Genomic DNA, 22,864 nt, shown 5'->3' with positions numbered 1-22,864 from the left:
GAAACATCTATCGGAAATACAGGGTTCAAGGCAATCAGTCAGAAGTTTTCTGCACTGTTCATCACTGCAGAGCACCAAAAGGAGGAAGTGAGAATGGAGAAATAATATGAATTTAAACTTCTGCACACAAAAAGAAACCAGCACTGCTACCTTTTCTCCAGACAGATTAATGAAAAAAAGATATCCTGTTACTCTAACATTACTTCCAGCTTTTACCACATTTAGTGATTCTCTGCTCCTATCTTGCTGTCCAGGTTCTCCTCTGTTACGACAGGTACAAGAAAGGCAGTTACAAGAAATGCCTCTTCCAACAACACAGCTGTTTATGTTGCCTGAACAAGTCTGGACCTCTGATCTCTGACAGCAAGTCCATAAAGAGATAAATCATTTTCTGATACATCTTAATTTGTAACATATCACCATTAACCAAGCAACATGATATTTTCTTCTCTTTTAGTCTGACATAGTTTAGCATTAGTAGGTAAATCAGAATATAGAGGAAAGGAGATCTCCAGGACGTTAATGCTTTGGTTTCTTTACATTTTTATTTGCTTCCTTTTTTAAAAAAAAATGATTATTTAAGTTATATTATTGGAGACTAAAAAACTCTCACATCTTACTGGCAAATTTTCTAAGTGGTAAAACAAAGCCTGGCAACAAAATTGAGTTGTTAAAAATAGTCAGGCATTTAAAAATATTGACTATTTCAATTTCAGGACAACTACTAAAACGCCAACTTGTGCAGTCCATCAGCAGCTACCTGGGGGATGGTAAGACACTAAAAAATAAACCAGGGAAGGCTTCTGGGAAGTGGCTCTGCTTGGAAATGGAATTCATTCCAAACACTAATAAAATCTGAGATGGTGCAGAACACCATGCACAGAAAGGTAACTTCTGCTGAGTACAAAGGCAGCAGAACAATACGTAATTTGTAGAACAGCTGCTTGAATGAATAGGTACAGAACAGCTGAGAGTCATTATTTTATACTATATCTCCAGTATAACTGCGATACAGATTCACCCACAGAAAGCTATTGTTCAAGATAACATTACAGAATCTCACTGAAGCCAACAAAAGGGCAGCAGCAGAGCAGCAGCCATGTCCTTAATTTACCTCTGCATTATGGGTGAAGAAGTTTTGAGAACTACAGGTTGAGCTCTTACCAGGTTAGACTTGAGATTGCAGAGAAAATAATGTGAGATCGTAGATTCTGTGTTTTCCCACGTTCCAGCTGCCTGAGACTTTACATATCGGTTTCCAGCTCATGATTTAATTAATTAAAAGCCAAAGTAGCATTTAGCAACACCACGTTGAGTGCACCGGCAGAAGAATAGCTGACAGACCTGTAACCAAAGCGGCACTAGTGGGCGCAGCTGTTACATTTTGGTTTTCCATTTCGAAAACACAAATAAAAAGAGGAACGTTCTCTTTCGTTTCTTACCTCTTCAATAACTGAGGCTTTGCCTATGAAAAAAAAAAAAAACCAAACCTGTCCTAAGCAAAGAGGCAGAAAGCTCAGTCAAACTTCCACAACTGAGATTACTACAAAATTTCTTTAGGTGTTTAGAAATCTTCTTTTTCCTAAACACAGCAATACGAATAATACTATCTCCAAAGCAGCTTTTTAATGGTTATAAACAAATTTCTGAAAAATGCATTCCAATTTTCAGTCAAAAAACCCACACTCCATTGTTTTTTGTTTTCCTCACCACTACCCTTACTTGTTTACTGATCTGTTTACTTCTCATCTTTTACACCATGGCAATTGTTTGGGGTGCATGCTGTTGATTTTCTTTTTTTTTTTTTATTTTTTTTTCCTATTACTTAACACAAAGGGGCCCTCACTCAGATGCTGGAGAACACAAAAAGTAAATTTCTTTTCAAGTAATGTGAAGTCATTTTCCTTCTCAACAACTCATATTCTGTGAATGCAAACTGAACAACATACATAAAAACTCACACACAACGTAGCTACAGCAAAATACAGCAGGATGAACTTTGCCGTGTTAACCTGTATCTCCATGTTGAAAACATTCAAAAAACAACCATAACACTCCCAAACACATAATTTCAGTGTTCCAGATAAAGAAACTGAAAATAAATCAAAAAAGAAAAATCCTCACTTGTAACTGTATTGGAACATGTTCAATCAAAATGCTAAAATATATGCGATTATTAAAGCAGATCACTTTAATCAAGAAATGCAGCAAGTATCAGGGAACAGTTTTCATTACAGCAACAATTGCTGCAACTCCATTTATTTATATTGTAAAGCAGATCGCTCCTATCCCAACCCGTGCCTCCCACATGGAAATCAGACTACTTTTCCCAGGGATTCCCCTCACCCAGTTGCAAGTACTGACACTAAAAAGAGGAAATAAATCAATGTATTGTGATCAAGCACACCAGTGGTTTTCTGTCATATTCTATATAATTAAACATCATCCCTCCTATAAGGCTGTATCCTAGCACTGTATGTGTTATCTTGCCCTTAAGACTGTAAAACCTCTCCTGAAACTCTTCAGCCTTTTGAAAGAGTTCACTTTGTCCTGCCACTATATAGCCATTTATTCCCTGCTTCGCCTGGGTTACATGACCTGATGGTTTTAATGTTTGAATAATGAGGCTGTTACCTCCAAAACAAACTGCAAGTGATAAGGAGTATCAGAACTAGGTCTCTATTGGAAAAAGGAGAGATTAACAAATTAAAGAACATTTAACCAAGTTTAAAATATAACTCAGGCTTCTACTGAAGCAGCTTACTGTGGCTGAGATTCAATATATATGAAATACATGGGAACTAAGAAAATGCATACTTTATATTTCATTTATATTGGTACACACGACACTTGAGTCTAAATACGCTGTGTCACAAGAGTATCTCAAGACATTAGTGAGATGGAGAGAGTTTCTACAAACAACCTTATAATTAAACTATGAGTTTTCTGAATCCTACACCTCTAATCTGTAAAAAGCACAAAGAAAACAAACCTTGCCTCTTAAAGATCTGGTATGGTAGCTACAGAGGTCGTCGACCTCACATCCCTGAAGACCACCCACATGAAAAAGCATACTTATCAATTTCTACATTAACAAATGCAATAAATGCCAAATTCACCCTTTATAATAGAAAAAAAAAAAGGACACTGAAACATTTGATTACTGACCTTTCACAGCCATAAAATGTGACAGAGATATATCTGCTTGAGCATCCACAGCACCACTGTTCATACTGGACCCCTAAGCCAGGACACAAACCACTAAAGCAGTACAGCTGGTATGCTGAATATCCCATTTGCTCCTGTCTGCTCTTGAATGAAGTCATTGAAAGCCTTCTGTGAGGGGAAATCTGCCTCAGACTAATGCGGCAAGCGATTGACAGTGGCGTGATTTCTATTATTACTCCATTATCACACTGGGATCTGTGTCTAAACAAGCATGCTTCCTCCCTGATGCCATTTCCTTTTATCCTGGCTCTAGTCTAAAAGCAGATCAATGGGACTAATATCTATGATGTCACTTCAATTTACAGCTTCTGCCTCCCTTTCTTGCATACACAAGATAGATCAATTCTTCCCAAAAATGGTTAAGAAATGCACAGGGAGACTCTTCTCCCAGAAAAGAGTTCTCTGCTATATTTGTCTGTGTAACCACAGCAAGAAACTGTTTACACTGACCAAAAACAGGGGAGAAAGAAATAAATAATTAAAAAAAGTCACTACTGTGCAGTGGAAAATGCTGTCTGAAATACAACACAAACAAGGCCCCAAACAGAATTTGAACTTTGAAAATTATATAGAAAATGTCAAGTTTCTAAGGCACGATATATTTCTCCTGTATTTCTTTGCAAGAAGGTAGCCTCGCCCCCACCCTTCCCCCAAACATGAAATGTCTTTTCATTTTAATTTTTACGGGATTTTCCGAAGTCAAACTGAATCCCTTCCCACTCCTCTCTTAAGAAAGGGAAAAGCCCCACCCCAGAGTTCAACAGTGAATGGTTCCCTTCAGATAGAATCTCCTCATTAACTGCAGATAAGAAAGCACAGCCATTAGTACAACAGATAGGATTTATAGGGCCAGGACATCTCTGCGCCTACGCTCTGAACGGATCAAAAAAATCCGTGAATGAATCTCACTTTATAAAGGCTCTACACAGTCGATTTTCCTTAAGGCCCCCCCCCCCCCCCCCCCCCCCCCGCAAGACGCAATTAAAAAAAAAAAACCAAAACTTTTACTTTCTTCAAACTATCCAGAAAATTGTTAGCTTGAAAACTCAAGAGAACAGTATTTATTCAACAACATTTATAGACAGATTTTGTCATGGTTTACCTCAAACAGTATTCTTCAGATGCTGTTTTCGTTTGCACAGTGACTTCTGTTAAATGAAAACAAGTCTCTCGACCCCATCTCCAAGACTAAAATGTACTTATATCAAGTAACACATGAATTCGGCAAAAATGTCCATGCCAACAGCTGTTAAGTAGCATAGTATGATACACTGCTTAAGAGTGTCTAACTATGAAATAAGTAGTCTGCAGTCTGATTAATAGGCAAGGAAAAAAGTAGTATGCAGCTGACCAAAAAAATGCTTTGAACCAGTCCACAAAAAACCCATCTGTGACAGAGGCTGACAAAGTTTTAGAAGTGCATATTGAAGCAGACTGTTCTGTTTAACTTGATTTGGGTCAGTTTGTTTATGACTTTCCTCTTGCTGAAAAATCAGTTCCCCTTCAACTGTTTATGAAAGATAACTAGACCTCACTGTATTTAAAAGCAAAATAAATATGTCTGCATCTATGAACTACACTTTTATGAAACATCTTCCCATTGCATGCAATTTTTCTCAATCTCTTCTCAGACACTTCTTTCTGAGCTTGGAAAATTATTTTTTAACTTCTATTTTAATTTTTTTTTTTTAAAGAGGAATTGTACTGGGTTTTACCATGGAAAAGAAATTATTATGAACTTAGCTTCAAAATGTCTTACTTCAAAAAGTAACAATTGCAACAAGTTCATCAGCATTTCATTTGTGTTACACTTCAAAACGCTGTTTCTGGGACATTTATGACTGGTATCACTTGCTTCATACTATTAAGGCATGAAAAAGGCACTGAAAGCAATTTAACAACCAACTGCACTTTCATTTACTTCCCAGTTACTTTTCTCTTTATAACATCAATATCAAGGATATGTTCTTCCAAAAAGAAGAAAATCTATGTCAGAAATCAGAAATCATTTGAAATCAGAAATCATTCCAAGAAAAAAAAAAAAAAAGGGTTTCATTTATTCTGCCCACCCATGTGAAAACAGTGCTGGATGAAGGACACAAATCGCAAAGAACTGCACTAACTTAGTATGTACACAAGTAAACTTGATCTCCATTGACTTTTAACACTCCTTTTCAAATGCAAGTACAAAAACAGCAGTAGCCAGAGTGCAATTGTACATATGCAAGCAATAAATGTTACAATACAGCTACAACTTGAGGTGGGATTCTGGAGGGTTCAAAAAAGTTTTGTGCATGTGTTAGCTTAATTATAATTTAACCTGACACATGCAACAATAATGTGTCCATGGAGCAAAACTCGAGAAACTTTTTCTAATTGAGTAACGCATTGAGTATTTTTTAAGGAGTTGCTAAATGGCAAGCATTTTACAAAATACATCTGCTTCTTTGAGATTCCCTTGGCAAAACCTGTCTTAAATTAGTATTGATTCATCAAGTAATGTTTGCATAAGTGATGTCGTACTTCCAGTACTTCCCACCCAGTGAGGGAAGGGCTCTTGGGATTATTTACATGATAAACTTCATCTTATTCTACTTTGTCCTTTCGCATTTAAATGTGAGTTTGACATTGTATAAATCCTTGTAGAAATTACATCATGTTACTTGAAACAAAAAGTTTTGTATTTATGCACCAAGCTTAGCACTTCGTTTTCTTAACACCAGAAAGTATTTGTAAGGTAGCATGAAAGCAAAATCAGACAGGGAAACTGTGCATATATATGTTACAATCCTGTGAGATGAGAATGCAAGGATTTAATTTTATCAATATTGTAAGCTGGTTTTTAATGTGGGAATCAGCAATGCAAATGAAAGTTTAAAGCTGTTTCACATTTTGTGCCTGATATTCTGGTTACATGCTATCAGTAACATTTTTAAAAGGCCAGCCATTAACTGATTTTTTTTTAAGCTATAGTACAAAATATTTTCCCATAATTTACTTAATGGAGAGAAGATCCACTTATGAGGAAATTCAACATCTGCAATCAAATATAAATGCACCAAAATGTCAAAACAGATTAAACTTTTATGAGCTAACATACTGCTGAGCCAGCAAAATGTAAACCAGGTGGCTTCCACTACAGGTTCAGTCAGGTTATACAGTGCTTTCCCTTAACTCTAGTTTTCTCAAAGAAATTTATCACCATCACTTTACCCTCAAGCATAATAATTCCCTTTTAAGCAGAACAGGCTACATATTGTCTATTCTATGCAGATTACCATCTCTGCCACTTACTAGCAGGCTTCCAGTATGTGCTGGTCCTGATTTCAGATGAAATGGCCAAGGTGAGAGAAAAGTGGAGGGGAGAAGCCAGATTCCACATTTGAAATCACACTTCACAGAACCATTACTTATACACATTGGGATCAATAACATTGCTCTGACACAAACTAAAGTTGAAGCTCGCAACAGCAAGCCCTTCAATCAATCTCATAAGTCTCCAGCACTGGAGAAAGTCAGCCCCATGGTTAGTGTTCTCCAACCAAGGGAAGGCAACTGGCACTAAAAGCTCTCTTCTAACATCAGGCCCAATAGAGACACTTCACACTCAGCAAACTCTTCCTCTAACTACAGTAAAACAAAACCAAGGAGAACTTAGGTTTTATTTTCCAAACTGCTACAAACTACGGTAAATTAAAGGAATCATATAGAAGACCAATAAGTCTTAGCTAGTAATTGGTAGAAAGATTTTGTACCCACATTGTAGCAGATGCCAAAGTGGAAGTATCTGCCTCTTGATTTGTCCACTCAAAATCCCCAAGGTCTCAGCTGCTTCAAATTATCCACTGATGCTAAGATTGATGACAGTATAAACCATCTCACTTTGAATGACCATCATCTAAATACTCTGAAAACAAACATACCAGTGAGAGTCTACTGAGACATTAAAAGAAAGTTGCTTTCTACAGCACACTAAAAACCCAGTGTTTCAATGGCCATTCTACCAACTGTGGAATGAAGAGTTGAAGAATCATTGTCATTGCTAGCCACAACTATCAGTGAAAGCACCCTCAGTGAGGTTTCCTTTACTTTTCTGACAGTGTGTACTAGAAGACGAAAAACTGACAAAAATCTGAGAGCCAAAAAAAAGGAATTAATTTTTCTAAGCTTTGCAAAGTTGCAAATCACTGGCCAAGTGACCTCATCACCCAGTACTGAACATGCTATCTGAAGAAACTACCCATGGCAATTAAGTTCAAAATCCTTGCAAAAGAACCGAGCAAGGGCTAGCTTGAAGAGGTATATTCTTTCTCCTTGAGAACTTGGCACATACATGGAAATTTACAGAACAGAATTTTGTTCTACCTATGCCTACAAATGTAGAACCGAGCCAATGCCCAGAGTTCATCTAGGACTGTGATCTTGAATCATCACAGGAATTCACTAAGAGTTTCCCAGCTCTCTTATGTTGTGGTCAGGTCTCGAGGACATCATGACTTGTTCACCAGAATGTGTTCTTTTCTGGTAAGTCATCTGCTCCAAACAGCTGGCATCATTCAGAGAAAGAACCTGAAAAAAGGAGAGACACAAGAACTTGCTTTCTTTCTCCTCTACCCTTTCATCAGCCTGGCTGCTGCTGAACAAAGCCAGATCTACTCCCTCTAGCTGAGAGCTGCAGGATATAACACCACTTCACCGAGGAGGGCTGGCCGAGGTTTATCATAAGGCAGTAATAAATGTCACAAGGCTTCCATGAGAAACAGGCTAAAACACAGATGGGAAACTGAACTTCAACCATTTACTCCTGGAATCCAGAAGAATTAACTGTTTTTTCTACTCTTTTGGAACAAAAGGTGATGAGTGATTACAAGTACGACTGTTAACTGTCTTTTAACACTTGTAGATCAACTGCATTTCCAGATAACAGCTTCCAGGTCTTCTGACTTGAAATCTGTCTCTGTGTCCCCAACACAGCCTGTGCATGCTCACAACAGTTTTCCCCACGCACCACATCCATCTGATTTTTTGTTAGGGAATTTATGTTCTTTAAGACTGCAACAAACCACATTGAGTGGACTTAAGTTTCAGAAATACATATGTACCTCCAAGCAATCACAGATGACCTTACAGTAGACGTAACTGCAACAGATGGGATCAAAACCTAAGACTATGTAGATAATGCTGAGAATTTAGAAGAGTGGTATGTAGAGTTTGCAGTCATGAAACAGTCTCCACTGACCAAAGAACCAGAGATGCCAGTCCACCACCAATGGCTTCTTAGATTCTTTTTTTAAACTAAGATCTCACCATAACCATGGCTAAAAAATCTCCAGTTGTCTGAGAGAACTCTTTCATCAAGTGTGATCAAAAGTGATCTATTTCCACAGCCACAGTCAAGTCTCAGCTCAATTACCTCAGCATCTCAAAACTAAAGCTTTCCACTTCTGAAGATAACTGGTACTGGACACAGCAACACAGGATACCAAACACACAGCTTTTATGTTGATTTTCAAGTTTTCACCCTAGTTCCCACCATAATCTCCCCTAACCCAGCCACTGCAGCCTGCACTACTGATGCTGAGAAGGCCACCTCCATCTCCTGACTAAGGACAACAGGGAATAGCTCTTCTTCCATCCCACAATTCCCCACTCAAAGCACAGGCTTCTTGAAAGAGAGCCTGAATTTTTTAATGGGTTGATGTAAAACTTGCATTGTGAAGCAAGGACTCGTCACAAGAACCATCACCTTCCACTCCAGATGCATAGCAAGTTTCCCAGTTTAGCCTGCTGTAGTGCAAATACAGAGTAGCATGTACTTAAAGACAAATGCAAAAAAAAAGCACAACTCTTTCTCCCTCCAAAGAAACTCTTTCTGGGTGAGATAATAAACAACGCATGACCGATGTTAGCTCATTGCTTAATGCACTTGTCGAAGCTACTCAGATTCTGTGGCGATTAGTGTGGTATGGAACAGACAAGCATATCCCAGTACTTTTTATTCCTGATTGTAAAAATGTAAGATATTTTAAACTGTTGAGGAAGACAATTACCACCGGGAAAAAACAAAGCCTTTAAAAGATCTGAGGACAAGAGGATGAGCGCTGCATGACACCCTTATGCCCCGTGCTATTTAACAAGATGCTACAGTTATTAGGAAGTATCTACCAGCCAGGTTTTCAAAATCCTATATAAGGGCCTTAAAACTAACCATAAAAATAAATATAAGCTGAAACCTGCTGGATGTGAACTTTCCTGAAGTGCAATTTTACTTAGGGATTTTCAGCTGGAAGGAGCTCAAGAAATTAAGTGACTAGAGACAGGACTTGCACACCATTAGCCCGTGTAAAAGAAGGACTTCTAGAAAACCAAAACAAAACAGCAAACCAAAATCCAAAAGTTAGTTGAAATGCTAATGTTTTCAGAAGTAATTACCACATGAAACCTGAACAAAGTCCTACATTCTGCTTGTGTTTCTCAGATGACACTTTCTATAATGCCAAGGAAGATATGTGAATTATTAAAAGGCAGCAGTAGCTATTTTATCACATGTACTGACTAGTACTCCCACATATAGACACAACATTAATAATTATTTTTAGATCCAGATAATGGATTTGTTTCTTGACTCATAACTACAACTCTGGGTAGGAACAACTCTATTCATTTTAATAGAACTACATCAAAGCACTAACCTCTGAAGAGCTGTCTTGAAAAAAACCCCAAATTAGTACATCCTTGTGATTGCAGAAATGTGTGCTGGTTTTATGACAGTACAAGTAATCAAAACAGAGAAAAAAATATTTTAGACATATTAAGCAACTTCTAAGCTGCTGAAGGGTTATGAACAAAATTCATGACATTTAAGGCCATTATAAACTCCCTCTCACAGCTGGGGTAAAACTGGAGGCTTGAAATATATTAATTTCCTTATACAATAGGGATAAATGTAATTTATTATGCTCACTGGTAATACTGGTATATGCATATAAGAATTCAAAGATACTGTCACATAAAAACTCACTGAAAATTTTTTACCTCTCTCCAAATTCCTCTTTTCTAAAAACAAGTCATTTTTTTTTTTAATGGGGTGTTTTAAAGCGGAGTGGGTTTTTATATAGCTGTAAGGTAGATTCAATGAGTTCCGTAAAAGATTTTCCTTCTATACACACTCTTCCCCCCATTAGGTTCACGTGTCAGATTTCAGAGTACCTGGAATCACTTAACATTTACATAAAATACAGGTACTTGCAACTTCATTTCCAGAGGAAGCACAAGTCTTCTTGCTGAAACAGAAGAGGTTTCTAGGTTCCTCATTTTCACACAGACATTTTCTACAACAATTTCTCTCAATCATTTACTGCAACCTTCATTTTTAAAGATATTTGAAAATTTTCAACACTTCACAAATGACTAAGGAAACAAAGGGTACAAATGTTGCAGAGAAGTAAAAATAAACCCTAAACCAAAAGGCCCACTCTGAAATTTTTAGAGAATTTCATTCCATAAACGTGAACGATTCAATGTACTGTCACTTCTTTCCACACTGTTGTCCCTTTAGCAAAAGGATCTAAACACAGGTAAAGCATCAAGTGCCCCGTGCACTTCTGAGTTTCGCTCCAGACATTTCACCTCCTGCTTAACTCAGACCTTTTTTCATGTGGACCTGGAGGAACAACTATGGGCTATAACAAGATTTTTTCAGCATGCAGGCATCAAGCAAATCACTGAAAGTAATAGCAAGGAGCCTAGCCTCTTTTTAGGCTCTTTATTTATTTTAAAGGCTGCATGCTACTTAACTTCTCCCCCCTCAGGAAAGGAAAAAAATATTGATCTCCAGGAAGGATATGTGGAAAATTTGCTAAGCTTTGGCCTCATTCCATGTTCCTTATGGAAGGAGTGCTCCCACTAAACTCAGGGGAGTATTTACTTGGGTAAGGAGAGAAAGACCAGCACTTAATCACTGAAGTTGCATGCAAATGTGAAAACATACCAGGGAGCAGTGGGCTGACTGTGCAGCAGTAGAGTGTTACTTATTTATGAATGGCTAGATAACCAAAGTTAAGTAAGGTGCTTCAACATTAATTCATAATTTTATCTCCTAATGGAAATAGTTGACTGATAGCTTTAGTGAGAAGCTACAGTGCTGTACACAGCAACAGAACCAGGTTATTTATGTGAAAAATTTGAACAGTGCAATCCCATAACTAATTTAAGAAATTGCTTGGTAACACGGTCATTTAAACCCTATTTAAGGTAAGTACTGAACGCTTCTGAACACCGAAATGCAACATATTCCACACTACAAGCAAAACATCTGCTTAGTATTTTTGTACTGTTGCTTAAGAAGAAAAGGCATGTATTCACTCCCTCAGCTCTTCTCATCTAGTGAAATCAATCTCTAGAACTAGTTTTATTTCAGATATGTGTATGCTGCTGTGGCTAAAACAGACCTGAAATTTCCATTATAAACTGCAACTCTCAGATGTTTATAACTTCACTATAAAAATTCTCTCCAGCAAGAAACTCATCACCAAAGTTCTCAGCCTGTAAAAGATTTTAAAAGATTACTTTCACTATCATTTCACCAGATAAAACATCCAAGGCAATTTTCACGATTTAAGACAAGAGTTTATCACCAAATTCCTACTTTTTTAGAAAACTTAACCATTCATTACTGTAGGATGAGCCTAATGATACTTGAAATTCTTTTAAATTAGGACAGCTATGGTAACAAACAGTGAATAGCTACATCTACTTTATGGAGCAAGCATTTTCCCCTGGCAAAATTAACCCTTCAGAGCTCCATCTTAAATAACATAAAACTATAGCAGCTTTCTCTTTCCTTTCAAACTAAGCAGTAGAAATCTATTTTGCGCTGTGTTTCCCTATGCTTAAAACAGCCCCTTGTGTATGTCACAAAATCCTGGCCACATCATCACTTATTCCAACAAAACCCAAGACATTCACAGTTTACAGACATAATGCTGCAAACACTTAGGTGTTATTATTTTTGTGTGCTTGAGTACCTCATCTGAAAGGAACACTAAAAGGACATTCTTTCAAGGTCCTTTTCAACACACAAGATTCTGTGATTCTGTGAAATTACAGGGTTTAATAAATGAGTAGCAAGTGACACTGCAGAATTTTGCAGAATCAGTGCGGTTATTGTTTTTTCAAACTAGCTCAAAACATGAGGATTCTATATTGTATTATACAGACTCATAAAGCAATTTCTATCACATGCTGCTTATTCCCCACAGAATCTAACAAACTCATTCATTTGTATGTAACTTTAGCCAATCTAATCTGAAAATATGCCGAAGTAAACAAGACATTCTCAGAAATTTTACACTTCTTACTATCCACTCTTTTAAACACAGACATCCTAGCTACAGCAATATGTGAAGTTTAAAGCAGTTTCTGCACACCATTGACTTCAGCCTAGGAAGCTGCTGAAACACTGACTTTCAGATGTATAAATACTCAAAAGTCCTAGTAAGTGGGAAGTGAACACACTCACCACCTTTGGAAATTCAGGATCTCATAGCCACAGTGTGTACATTATTGTGGCCCAAGCAAAGCAGGCACTATACACTGAGATCTCCTCATTCCCTTTACAGTTATTTCACCATAGGTTAAGAGGATGAACTCCTGCCCACAATCAGCTTAGTTATGAATCAGTGTATCTGTCTTCATTTTGCCAATTATCTCGGTCTAAATTCCAGAGAGGCCAAAAGATCCATTTAAACAAGGGAAAATATGTTAAACAGCCTTAGAGTCACTATTTAAGAAAAATTAAACTTAAAAAAACATCCAAATTACATTCGTATTAGATACATTACCCCTTACCCCTCCACACTCCCCATAAACTGTTCCTAAAGAAGTTGCCTGTATTTCATATATCTCTAAAGTCATGGAATGGATACCACCAGCTGTGCTGTAAATGCCCAGTCTGGCACTGGCCAGTAAAATACTGCTTAGCATTGCTGTTTCAACATTATGATTGAACCCTGCAGCAAACAGCAATTTTCTTTCATAAACACCCCTAAAACAAGTAATTAATGATAAATTTAAGTTCTTAACCACTACTAATTGCAAATGGGTAACAGAGACAAGAAGGTGATACTGAGACGAATTTCACTGATATTCAAAACAAGCGCTGTAACCCGTAACAGCCGAATTACTTCAAGAATTGGTAAGACACGCGACAAAAGAAATGCACTGTTATTATGAACAGGCCAAAAGACAAGGGTATACTTACTGAAAATACAATTTCATTTCCACTTGGCTGGCAAGAGCATAAAGTCCTTTAACCTGATGATACCTTTACTGTGGTGTCTCTACAATATTTGTCTTCTCTTCAGACTAAATACACAAGCTCTTCCTCTTAATCTAAATCCAGTCACAAACCAGTCTTGGACATGCTCCACCCCTGCAATTACATATTGCTCTCGGTGATCACATTCCTTTTTCCTTCCCTCCTCCTTTTCTTTTCTGTACTGTAGCCCATTTTAGTCAATGCTCTTCTGGAAGCATTATCTCTCATCCAACAATCACATTAATTACAATTCTCCATTTAAACGTAAAACTAGTTTTGACAAAACTTAAAATTCCAGAGGCAAGAACATAAAAGCAAAGCCCTTTTTCATCTGCCTCCAACCACATATGAATTTCTAAAAGACAAAACCAGGAGATTTGTTCTCTTGCTGTCTGTAACAAGATGAGAGTCTCCATTGACATAAGAGCTCTGTTAATTTCAGGTGCTAGTGCATCAACTTCAAGGTACTACAACCAATAAACATACCCTTTTGCTTTAACAGTTGAAATATCAGTAGGTGAACTGAGCTTTGCCAAGGGCAGCACATATTTCTTAATCTTCAGAATAACTGCACCTTATTTTACATGCAATTTTAATGTAAATAAAAGCAATAAAAAGAAAAATTAACAGTAGTAACTGTAGTTTCTGTTAATTATGAATACTATATAATTAGCATCTTACAGTAAACCATAAGTGCTGATCTGTGCCAATCTCAGCTCACAGGGAGTCTGGCTGGAATAAACAAATAAAGAAATAGCATTTCAGCAAGTCTATATCATTAATAAAGGCAGTGTACAGCCTTTCCACTACACACTGCCCTTTTATATTAACCTCAGTGGTAAAAAAACAGTTTGTAAAAATAGAAACCATGTTTACAGTGCTGATTAGTTTTGAATGCATCTGGATGGTGGAAAAGAATCTGTACCTTTCTGAGAGGTATCTCAAGGGAAAGATCAGGAAAATGACAACAAAGACATGTTATGCACACAGCGGCACACCATTTTTATCACAAGGATGCCCAAGCTCCATACAGTACTGAGAAACATACAGTTTGAACTGACTTAAAAATAAAGCTGGGGGTGGTGGTGAGGAATTGCTGGGGAAGGGGGAGTAGCATGGAAGGAAGTAGTGACAGTGTGAAGGTTGACAATATGCAAGAACCCAAATTGTCGTGACAAGCTGTTTCAGCACTTACATGACTACATTTATATTGCCAAGGAAATTAGATTTTATTGGTCTGAATACTGAAAATTAATAACTTACGCTTGGCAAGCCTAAGAATAGCATTTGCCACAGACAATTAGGAAACCAAATTGTAGGACTCTCAATGTACAAAATCCCTTCTTCCTTTTATTTAAAAAAAAAAAAAAAAGTTTTAATTTTTTTTTTTAAATGCTCAGGTTTCCAATACCACCAGTAAGTGCTCTCCAATCCCCCTGCTAAAGCAGGTCCACTTTTATCAAATCACGTAAGGACATCTCCAGGCAGGTTTTAAAAGCCTCCAGAGAAGGAGATTCCACATCCCACCTGGCAGCCTGTGCCAGGGCTCTCTCACCCTCACAGTAAAACAGTTTTTCTTTAAGTAGAACTTTGGTGTTTTGTCCACTTCCCCTTCACCTATCACTGGACACTGCAAAAAAAAGTGCTGCCTCATCCTCTTGACATACACCTTTCAAATACTTGTAAGTACTGATGAGATCCCCCATCAGTCTTCTCCAGGCTGAACAGCCCCAGTTCCCACAGTCTTTCTTTGTAAGACAGATGCTCCAGTCCCCTGATCATCTTGGTGGCCCTGTGCTGGACTCTCTCCATGTCCCTCTTGAGCTGAGGAGCCCAGAACTGGACACAGGACTCCAGAATTATATCAGTATATATATTATCATATATCAGAATTATTATAGTATGGCTTCAAATTTCAGGGGCAGACAGCAAGAGAGATTAATTTAATCTAGATTTTGGATATGTAAAATTGAAACAGATAGAATGGAAGCTGGCAAAACAGGCTGCTGAGACCCAAAATCATCGGAAAACCTACTGCTGGCCTTTTCTCAGTTATTTCTTGAATGCCTCTCCCCCTTTCCACTTGTATGTGCTACTGTTTAGAGCAGTAAACCAAATATTGTCTGTTTTTTAAGAATGGGTTGCAGGTTCTTGTTAACAGGACAATGTAAGCTACGTTACACTATTATCTTTTTTTTTTTTCTTTTACTTACAGACAGTGGGGGTTTTTTCAGTTGTTGGTGATGAGATTTTCCTCTATTTTTGTAACGTTTACTTAATGGCTGACATCTCACTGTTTCCTCCAGACAGTCAGCTTCTCCAGTTGCTGGTTTGTGTTTTTTTAAATTACTCAGCAACAAGAAAAACACCCCAATAATAACAGTAAGTTTTTAAAACCCTCTCCAGGAAACTGGACTGTAAAACCACAAAATCTGGTGGAGTGATAAGGCGGGGAGGGGAGTGTTTTACATATTTTTAGTTAATATTTTGAAACTGACTAGATTTCAAGTTAGGCATTTAAAAAACAAAAAGGAATATCATTTGCTTGATTCAAAGAGAGGGCTTTGAGAGGGAATAGAGGGGAACAAAGAAGCATGCTTGTATTAAGAAATTCAACAGAAGACAAGAAAACACGGCGGGGGGGTGCTGGGGAGAAGAAAAAAATATCCATTGATAAGATGACGTTTTCTTCCCACAGAGACTTCACACATTCCACCCTTTCACCACTTCTCAAAGCCCTCATATTTTTTTCCAGTATTTCAATATAAATAAAGTTGAAACTGTTAACAGAATAGAGAAAATGTGGGGTTTTTTATTCTTTGCTTAGATGATATCGGACTCCAAAGATTTAAGACACCTATAGGCCTCACGTACAAGTATTATTTGTAGTAATGGATTTTGAGTCATGAATGATGAGAGAATTTCAAGAAAAGGGTTTAAAGCATCGAAAGTGCCAGTGCCCACTTATCTGTTGGGCTGACAGTCACCAGTGGGAGGCTGCAAAATCTGCAGAAGAAGCTGTCGAGAGGGGGAGCCTTAACAGTGGCAAGACAGAGCAGATAAACAACTGAAAAAACAATTTCAGCCATGCCATGGTGTCCAGAGTGAGAGTTTTGCTTTATTAACTGAGAGTTAATACCTCTTTGACATTCCTTAGTATGATAATGAGCTAAAAGGAGAAGATGCTAAATATATGTTACCACGTTTCTCAATTCTTCACCTAAAACATGCTAGATGTCACCCTGTATTGAATATGTATTAGATAGGTGGTAATAGGCAGATAATTTCTTTTCTGAAACGTGTATGAGGTGTATTGTTATGTTTCTTGGTGTGCATGCATTAGGAAGAGTGATGCCCCACGCACCCAGCACTATAATAAAGGAATGCCTGCTTTCTAATACTAAATTCAGTGTTAGAGAGTCTCTTCCAAAAGCTTTTTTGGTAACAAAACTCACTGTTCCTTCTTATTTTCTCACATTTTGTTTTGGACACTTTATTAGGACCATGCATGTTCCCAAGGAGACTATCATCAGAATGCCATGTGTTGAGGCAAGAACTGAGCTGAAACACTGCAGCCGTGAAGTGGCTACTTGTGCACACACAATGTCACCTCTTCCAGAAGAAGAGGGAGGCACCATGTGCCGACACTATAGGTGACACAGGGGACATGCTGCCACATGGCACTTCAGGCACAGAAAATATTTCTATTTTGTTTTCAAAAGCTATTTCTAAGCCACTTCTGTGCAGCTCTCCTGAGCTCCATCTAAAGGCTTTCAGTAGTGTTTTTAAAGTAATGGAGACAGCTAAATGTCCTTGGAAATACAGAAACACAGCCAATACATTTTTGCTATTTGTGGCAGAAACAACTAAATTCAGTAACACACAGTTTCAGGCAGATTAATCATATACTACCTGATGCTATCTAGCAACTACAGAAAGATTTTGGCAAAATTGTATTTTACTGTTACTCATTTTCTACCACATTTTTATTTCTAAAGTTTAATGCAAAGTAAATATAAAAGTAACTGTCTATAAACAGAAGAAAAACCTGTTGTATTTTGTGTAATTACTATGAAAAGTCCCCTAATTTCCATTTATCACACTAAATATCTTCTTTTTTCCACAATTAGTTTGTATTTTAAACAATACTCAAAGCTGTGCTTAAAGTACCTTATTGTGAAAGGCAGACAGAAATAGTCTTGGCAGAAGTGAAATTACTATTCAATGAAAAGAAAAAAAGAAAATATAATAGAAGGAAAGTCAAGCATGGAGACAACAGGCTTAAATTAACGACCTGTATTTCCACATTAAATTTTCCAGTTATATTATCACAGACATTTTCATAATTAAATTATATTATGTGACACCTCAATAAGCATATTAGATAACCACCACAGGCATTTTAGTTTAGCACAAGAAAACTTGTCCACATATTTCAAATTAGTTGCCTGCTACTGATGCACTCCTACTCTGAAAAAAGTCCTACTGCAAATAACTATACGTTAAATTTCCCCAGTTATACAAATTGGCAAATATATGGAAAAACTAATCTGCTACACATATTTAAATACAGATTTTAGTACAACTTGAATGGAGCAATGTGTGAAGTTCCTGTTCAGATAAATGTTACATGCTCTTTTGGCACAGATATAGTTTTGCACTACTTTTCTGACAGCTGTGCATCCTTTAAAAACAATGTTAAAGAAGCAAAAACAACAAAAAAAGAGGACACAATCAAATTATTTATGACAATGTTAAATTGAGCAAGTTTGTGAAGTTGACATTAACAGTCACCTTATTTTTCGTTACTTAACATGGACTATCTAATGCTCAGAAAGATACTTGCACACCCTTTTTATAAACTAGGGAACCTGAATTGCAACTGCTTTGCATCAGATTTATATGTTAAGCATTTACGACGCAGCAAACTTGATTTCGCAGTAGTACTTGTTGAGATAAAATTCTCACAGATCTCACTAAAACTCATCTGCATAAGGATTTTAGGGTATGGCACACAGCACCTTCTGAGTATTCATTTTAACATATACAAACTATGAACATTTAAGTTTATGTCGACATTTCCTATTATTTGGTTAGCTTTAAATATTCAGTGCAAATCCCAAGCACATAAACATTAACAAACATAACATAAAATGTAAAAAAGTGCTGCAGGCAACACCCTTGCTCAAATTTAGCAGATGTTGAAGTCAACACCTCATGTACTCCCAAACTCCTTGCTCATTCCTTTTATTATGAGGACATCTGCACACTCTGTTCATTCTTATTTATAGACATATATATATACACACACCAATATGCACTAAATTAATCTAATGTAAGGGGGAAAGGTTTCAAAATAATCTATGTGTACAAAGCAATATAAAGCACTGCTAATCTACATGCTTATAAAATTATTACATTTGGTACAGGTGTATTTTCCAAGTTGTAACATTAAGGTTTTTAGAAACCAGCAGGAAGCTACTATAGAATCTAAACCAATGCCTAAGAAGGATGTATTGTTGTGGCATTTTCTAACATGTGCTTTGGTCACTGGAGAGCTGTCTAAAAATTTATTTTAATAAGATGTCTTTAGAAGTCTCTAAGTACTTATCAAAACAATCTGTGTCCATGTAGTCAAACAGACAAATGCTAAGCCTTGGCTTTTGTCATTGGAAGCAGTGAGATTTGCATGAGTGAACAGTGAAAATAGGAACCTGGAAGGCCTTGGATGGAAGGCTTACAATTTACAATTCAGTTATAAAAGCAGAAGGTAATGTATTGCTACAGTAATGCATTATGTGATAAAATTAGGCAATTCTGTGACATCTTTATACAGCCACACTTCCAGTGGTTTTGCTTGAATAGTTGTGGCAGAATTGGATTTTCTTTTCTCCAGTTTTTGTACTGGAATTAGGAGACTCAGACATTTGCGGGATCCCTATGAGCTGTGGGAATCTTGGTTTCTGAACTACAGGAAACAAGCCTACAGTGTCTATGTACTTCCAGCTTTGTAAAAGGATGAGTGTACTTTTGGCATATGGTATTGCATGCAAAAAACATTTATGAAATGGAGGAAGGGAAGCTTAAATGTTTACACTGGGGCTTAAATACTCTAGATAAACTTCCTTTCTGAAGAAATGAAATACTAAAAACAAAAGACAATAAAAAGGTAGCTAGATGAAATGAGTTTAGTTGCCTCAGTTCAGCCCCTATGGAAAAAAAACATTGATATCACAAAAGCTGCCCTCACAACTGGTAATCTTGATGGACATAGGAAGTAAATGAGTGTTGAAACTGTATTACACCCTCTCTCACAGTAGGTGGTCCTTATAGAGCAGTGTTCCAGATTATGTCAGAAGCCAGTGGCACTCCATGAAGCATCTGTTCCATGGACACAATCCTTTAAACTGGAGCTCCCTCAGTATGACACTGTTCAAGGGGGATAAATACAATTTCTAAAAAAATCTCTCTCTAGAACAGTAATTTAACATAAATGTCTGCTTGCAATAGACATTTAGCAAAAGGAACTCTCATTGCAGGCTCCTGCTAATCTGATTGAAGCATGATTTTGTTTCCACTCAGGAAGCTTAAATTAATTTAGCTGTTCCTGAAGGCCATTACAGAAAGATGCGAGTATCCAGTGGCTCACAACTACAGCTCCTAGTTTAACAGCCACATTTGCTGCACAGCCAGATTATGCTGAAAACTTGTTTGCTTTAGCTACTGTTACACAAAGGATTTATACTATTGCATTTTATCCCATTACATTGAATTTTTAGATTTGCATAGATCATAGACACTGAAAACCAGAAGAATTCAGATCCTTATGTGTGCGAAATTACCAGCTGTGAGAAAATCTCTGGCATATTGCCCACACTGATGAGACTTTGTCATTAAAGCACCCCAAGATGGTGAAGTCTGATGTGATCTGATTTCCCACTATTGTCCGCTTTCTTGGATGACTACATCAAGTCAATTGAAAACCAACACACCTAACTCTCTGTGAAGTACCCTAACTTTAGGACTTTTCTTCCACTGTCCAACACAAAATGCAAGCTAATACTGACAATCAAATCAAAACAATGAATTAAGACAGACAAAATGACTGTTTGATAGAGAACCAATAAGATGAAGAACTCAGAGGGTCAGCTTCTCTGAACAAAGTTCCTCTTTGCATGCCAATCCTGCTATTTACACATGAGGGCAAGCGTCATGAAATAAGACACAAGCAGTCAGACTGCTTTGCCCTTATGCAAAAATTAATGGTGTGGCTAGCACTGTTGACATTTTTTAAAATACAACCTAGATGTTTCCAGTCACTATTTTGACACAAATAGCAACAGGGAATACTCAAATATCACGAACACAATCAACATCTTAAGTTGAACTGCTTTTCATGCCTAGTTGATATTAAAAGGTCTCCCTTTTAAAAGGTTCTCCTCATTTAAACTATCTATGAATGGCAAGCAACACCTCATGCCATTTTCTTTAGAGCTTTCTCTTTAAAACAAAAATTCAACACACAGTTCAGGAAATATTGTAAAATGAAGCTGGCTACACTGCTAGGAAATTAAAAAAAAAAAAGTTTTGGTAAAACATAATGTCTCCCTGTCAATTGCAACTTAAAAGCCCCGAAAACAAACAGGAAAAGATAATATTACTTAATGTCTGAAAAGTCAGAGAATATATTAATTCATGGAAAAGACTTCTGCAAGTGAAATGAACTTAAAATTGCTTCCTCTGTTTACTACATAGTAAACAAGATACCCAGGAACCTTTTTAAAATGTCCCTTCTTGGAAATAGTAAATTCTTTCCATTTATCAAGGAATACAAACATTGGTCTTGGTTCAGATAATCTTGCTAGCACAAAAATATGCTCGACAAGACAGAACTGGGCATTCTGTTTTTACAGAGGCATGCTTCAACAGCTCCCAATGTGATCACCAATGCCAGCAACTCCTGATCCCCGATTAAGACAGCTATCCAAATTTGTGCTACTGAGGTAAAATCATGACATCCTCTATGCTTTCAAGTGTACTTTCAGAGAAACAACTTTACTTGCAAATGACACATTCAGAATTAGCTCCTCGTGGTGTGCAATTTAATCCCAAAACAATCACATCATCCTACAGATAGTTCATCACTGCTGTGACTGCAAATGCAACATTTGTGGCCAGTTCAAAACACAGACAAGATCAAAAGAACTATCTAAAGACAGTCTCACTAGGGTGATGTTACATGCTGTGCCTATAAATTTAGACTACTGCTTCCACAGACACATCCTTCTCTCAACATCCAAGTTGTATCAGGCTCCATCACACCTGAAGTAAACAGAAATTTCCTTCCCAGGAAAATAAGCCATGGTAATCCAAATACTTGCTCAAAGGAAAGCTGTCATGTTGCTTTTTGTCACAGTAAAGCATTTTATTTCAAGGACAGCAACAAGCCACAGAAACCTTCTGCAAGACAGAAAGATACCATAACACATTTTTCTTGCACTGCATTATTCTGGGAAATGGAAAGGGCTTCTGCTCTCTGGAGCCTGTTTCCAGGACAGCTGGTGTAGACCTGCCTCTCCACACACAGCTCATGAAGGATTTTCCTCACATGGTATTCACATTTTGGGTGAAGGTTCAGCCGTAATTATACGTTTAAAACCAAAGCTTAAGTGCCACCGAATTATAGCAGAAATCAAAGCCTGCTCTGGCTTGACCTGACAGACACACAGGGAGGTAACGAGCTCATTAAGACTGTTAAGACACAAGTTGTCTGCAAACAGGTAAGAATTGAGTCCAGGTAGCAAAGACATTCTCATCTCCCAAGGGACCGTATTGAGTTGAAAGTTTTTTAATGCTGTACTTATAACTCCAAGTTCTGTACTGTAAACCAAAGATTAAAAGTATGTCTCGTGAAAGGAACAATTGCTGTCCTAATGGTTAAAAGAAGCATGTGTCTATATGTTTCTAAGTTATCAGACCCTTAGACTGAACACTTGGGAATAAAAAGACAATTTATTTCCCTAAAAATTATATTTAATACATGCCAGTTACATAGCTGAAGTCCAAGGGCTAGTTTGTCTCCTGGATGGCTGACTACCTTGTTCTAGCTTTGTTGCAGCAAGCTATTCAGCAGCAATAGAAAGCACAGTCAAGCCACACTAATTTGCTGAAAATGGGTTCAAAGCATCTCTCTTTGCATTAGTTATATGACTGCAGTTCTCAAGTTTGTAAGCATCCAGAAAAATAGCTATTAATTTAGCAAACAAATTATTCCAGAATATGTGAAACAAAGCCCCCTGTTTCAGTTGGCACAGGCTT

At 37.3% G+C, this 22,864-nt stretch overlaps 1 protein-coding gene across 6 annotated transcripts in view; it reads right to left on the bottom strand.

Annotated features, from left to right (window-relative positions):
• The window catches only part of AOPEP (aminopeptidase O (putative)), a 189,674-nt gene that overhangs the window by 25,467 nt on the left and 141,343 nt on the right, over window positions 1-22,864 (bottom strand). The window lies entirely within an intron of this gene.

The sequence above is a fragment of the Colius striatus genome, chromosome Z (genome assembly GCF_028858725.1).
Source record: "Colius striatus isolate bColStr4 chromosome Z, bColStr4.1.hap1, whole genome shotgun sequence".
Classification (NCBI taxonomy): domain Eukaryota; kingdom Metazoa; phylum Chordata; class Aves; order Coliiformes; family Coliidae; genus Colius; species Colius striatus.
This window is presented reverse-complemented; position numbering and strand designations above follow the sequence as displayed.